Source organism: Trachypithecus francoisi, unplaced genomic scaffold (genome assembly GCF_009764315.1).
Source record: "Trachypithecus francoisi isolate TF-2019V2 unplaced genomic scaffold, Tfra_2.0 Lachesis_group13, whole genome shotgun sequence".
In the NCBI taxonomy this organism is placed as follows: domain Eukaryota; kingdom Metazoa; phylum Chordata; class Mammalia; order Primates; family Cercopithecidae; genus Trachypithecus; species Trachypithecus francoisi.
This window is the reverse complement of record NW_022681458.1, coordinates 116178355-116182512: the sequence shown is the minus strand read 5'-3', so window position 1 is coordinate 116182512 and position 4158 is coordinate 116178355.

Below are 4158 nucleotides of genomic sequence, written 5' to 3'. Positions count from 1 at the left end.
ATAGTCAGTCCACAAATGGAATGTAAATCCATAAACACTCTTATGGAGCAGAATAAATTTAGTATGAGCATTTTTATGTGGGAGCTTTTGAAATGGTTGCTGCTCATATGTCAGAGACACATGCAGATTAAGAAAGGTAGTAGTTTCAATCTTAGTTTGGCACAACAGTCACGGTATTTTTGGTGGGGCAAAAGGGATATGGGAGGGGATAGTACATCTTCATCTTTTCCTCTGGGTTTTCTCTCAGAAATGGCTGCTGCTTACCCCTGCGGCAAAAATGCCAGTGTCTTCTGCCAGAGTGGGTTACTGAGGGCCATGGTGGTTCCACCTTGTGGCTGATACTGATAGTCCCTTTCTGCTTTTTTTGTTCCTAGCCAAAAAGGATGTTTCTGTTGTCTCAGGTATGCTGATTTCAGCAGTTGCTTTTTCTATATGGCTATTCGTGTTTTTTTTTTTTTTTTTTTTTCATTCACTGTCTCTCTCTCTCTTTTTTTTCTTTCTTTTTTCTTTTTTGCTTCACTTCACTGTGTTGCCGTAATTTCTTAAGTGATCTCTTGAACACTCTCAGGGCTATTTTGTTTTGTACATAGCTATCTGTATATTTTTTCTTGGGGGAAGTGTAGAGTTAAATGCTGGTATATCCTGCTCTTGCTTTCCCAAGTGATTTTATTCCCCCAAGCTAATATTTCAGGCTTTCAATGTATTCGTGCTTTCATCTGTTCAAACATAAGTAGAAATTACTTTTTCTCTCCACATTTAGATTTGCTCTATCTACTTTAATTGCTAATAGTGTCTTAGTCATAGGATAGATTAGTTAGAAAAAGTATATTTTTGACATTATAAATGATCCTTTCAATTTGTGTCTAAAAGTGGAAAATAGCTAACATTTATTATTGTGTCCAGACCAGTATTTCCTCCAGATGACCTTTATTACAACAAAGATAATTTAATGAAGATCTCTCTAATGGTAAAGCTGGTGGCTTTGTGCTATTATAATATCCTTAAAATAAAGTGACAGTCTGGTGGAAAGACCAACTAAAGCAAGGGTTAGGAAAAAAACAGTTATTACCTTCATTTTGGTCTCACTCTGCATTAAGAGTTTTCGTTGTGTCAAAGATTTATTATTCATTAAGTAACCTAATGTTCATTTAATAATAAATGGATCCTATTAAATATGATTTTTAAAATTATAATCACATTACTTTTATTCACATCTGTCTACTGATGCCATTCATAGATGAGAATGGTATAACGTTATTTTATTTTTTCATTTTGCCACATCTTTATTTACTTAGGTTTATGCTCTATCGAACAATGTATGTGTGGGAGTAATGGGTGATTCCGGAATGCATGAGGGGGAAATTTAAGCTCTTTAACTTTGAGCAATTAAAATTAGCAACATAATATTGAAATGCATGCATAACACTCAAGTGGTACTTTCAAAATAGTGTATATTTCCTCTGTTTATTTGTAGCTTTTAAATCCAGCTAGAAGTATTCTATTTCTTTTAGGCTTCATAAGTCTGAGAGTCTGTAGTGAAAGCTACAAGTAGTAAATGATGCTAATTCATGTGCTCCCACCTGTGGAAGAATTGAATGTCTTAGATAAAAAAAGACGGTGCAATTGGTGTACAAAGTATCTTAGAATATAATTTGGTGGTGGTTTTTCTGTTTCTGTAGCAGAGTAACATATATAATATATCCAAGTCATCAAGTTATTTAAATATGCCTTTAAACAGGGAGAACTGAAAATAATGCTGAGAATCCTGGTAAGCATTTAAAAATAATGAGGAGAATATTGCCCTTACAAAGTCAAAATTTGTGTGAATACAACCCATATAGCAATTTCATAGCAAAACACTTCCTTCAATCCTATGAAAGTCAGAAGGGAAAGAAGAATGCCCACTGTCAATGCTGTATTAATATAGTTGTAAAAGTTTTGAACAATGAAACATATTGTAAGAAGAGAAGTCAGGGGAGACTTGAGGCCACTGTTTTTCCTCTCCTTCTATACCTCCCAAAATACCATTGGAATGTTGTCACATTTTGAAGAATCTATAGTAGTGTCCCAAATCATCGAATACTATGAATGCATCTGAATCTGAGATGTCCCCAAAGATACAAAATAGGTGTGACTAGAGTGAAAGAAAGATTAAGCTTTTGGTCATGACTGCAAGTTAGCTGCTTTCAAGTGACTGCTGCTATAGAAAAAATATATTTCAGAAGATCTCTTTGAAACATTTCTATCCCTGAAAATGGTTAGGCAAGTTCTTAAAATATCTCCTCTTTCAAACACAAAAATAGTCTGTGAACTGGAGCTTGAGCAGTGGGCACTTTGTATTGGATAGCTGATGGAGCGGGGTGAGGGTTTCCCAGATCTTCTGGGAAGATCTGCTATTATCAGTAATGCTAATGATGGTACTACTGACTCGGGCCATCAGAAATTCCAGTTTGTTAATGCTGAAACTTCTATATTGAGTTAACACATTGAGTCAGCTTCACAGAGGAAGTCTGGATAATAGCATTCTCATTTCACACCACAGAATGATGGCAAGTTAAGGATGAACAATGAGTTCAGTATTAAAAATGATGAGGTAAGCAAGACACCATGAATAAAAGTTAATGAAATGAATAGCATATCTAGACCCGTTAAAAGTAAATGTATTGAAATCGTCAATGTGCAGAAATAGTTAAGCAGGTATGTATCAATTGTTTAAAGAAACAATCTACTATTAGAAAGATGTAAAAACAATAGTAAAACAAAATAGATGACAGAAAAAGTGGGCAGGTCTGGCTGGGCATGGTGGCTCATGCCTGTAATCCCAGCACTTTGGGAGGCCAAGATGGGTGGATCACGAGGTCAGGGGTTCAAGATCAGCATGCCCAAGATGGTGAAACCTTGTCTCTACTAAAAATATATATATATAAAAATTAGCCGAGCATGGTGGTGGGTGCCTGTAGTCCAGCTACTCAGGAGGCTGAGATAGAAGAATCGCTTGAACCTGGGAGGTGGAGGTTGCAGTGAGCCAAGATTGCACCATTGCACTCCAGCCTGGGTGACAGAGCGAGACTCCATCGCCAAAAAAAAAAAAAGCAGGTCTGAAACAAAAAATAATTTAAAAATAAGTGCAAGTTATTAATGATATGTTAGACACAGGTAAGAGGATAACTAGTGAAAAAAAAATGTTTAAACGATATACCCAGAATGTAGCATGGAAACACAAGGTCTAACATTTATTTAATTCAAATATGGGGGGAAAGAAATGTAAAACGATTCACCATTTCAAGAGATTCTCAAAAAGAAATTAAGAAAAGGTATAAATCCATCGATTTAAGGAATATATTTCTAACAGATGACATAAAAATAAACTCACTTTAGTTAAATTATAAAACATTAAAACCAAACACCAGACCATACAAACATTGAAAAAAGGACAATTTATAATGAAATAATATTTATCTGATTATTATAGTAAAGCAAAAACTAAAAATGAGTAGTATCAACAAATGTTGAGAGAAAATAACTGTTAAGGCCGGGCGCGGTGGCTCAAGCCTGTAATCCCAGCACTTTGGGAGGCCGAGACGGGCGGATCACGAGGTCAGGAGATCGAGACCATCCTGGCTAACACGGTGAAACCCCGTCTCTACTAAAAAATACAAAAAAACTAGCCGGGAGAGGTGGCGGGCGCCTGTAGTCCCAGCTACTCCGGAGGCTGAGGCAGGAGAATGGCGTAAACCCGGGAGGCAGAGCTTGCAGTGAGCTAAGATCCGGCCACTGCACTCCAGCCCGGGCGAGAGCGAGACTCCGTCTCAAAAAAAAAAAAAAAAAAAAGAAAATAACTGTTAATATAGAATTGGGTACTCAGTAATGCTGTCTTTCAAGATCAAAAATAACAATATGAAATTGACAGATAAAAATTAAAATTGTTCACTGACAAGAGATCTGCGGCAAATAAAATTTCAAAGGCTACATATCAGAAAGAAAGAATTTAACCCAAAAGCTGATATTAGAGTCAACTTGGAATTCCATAAATATCACTAAACTGATGATAATAGTAACACTTTCTGACACGTGGGGATTCTGAAAAGAAGTGAACTTTTACTTTTGTTCCGAATTTAGAAAGTTATAGAAAAATGCTCTTGCCCTGACAAAGAGAAT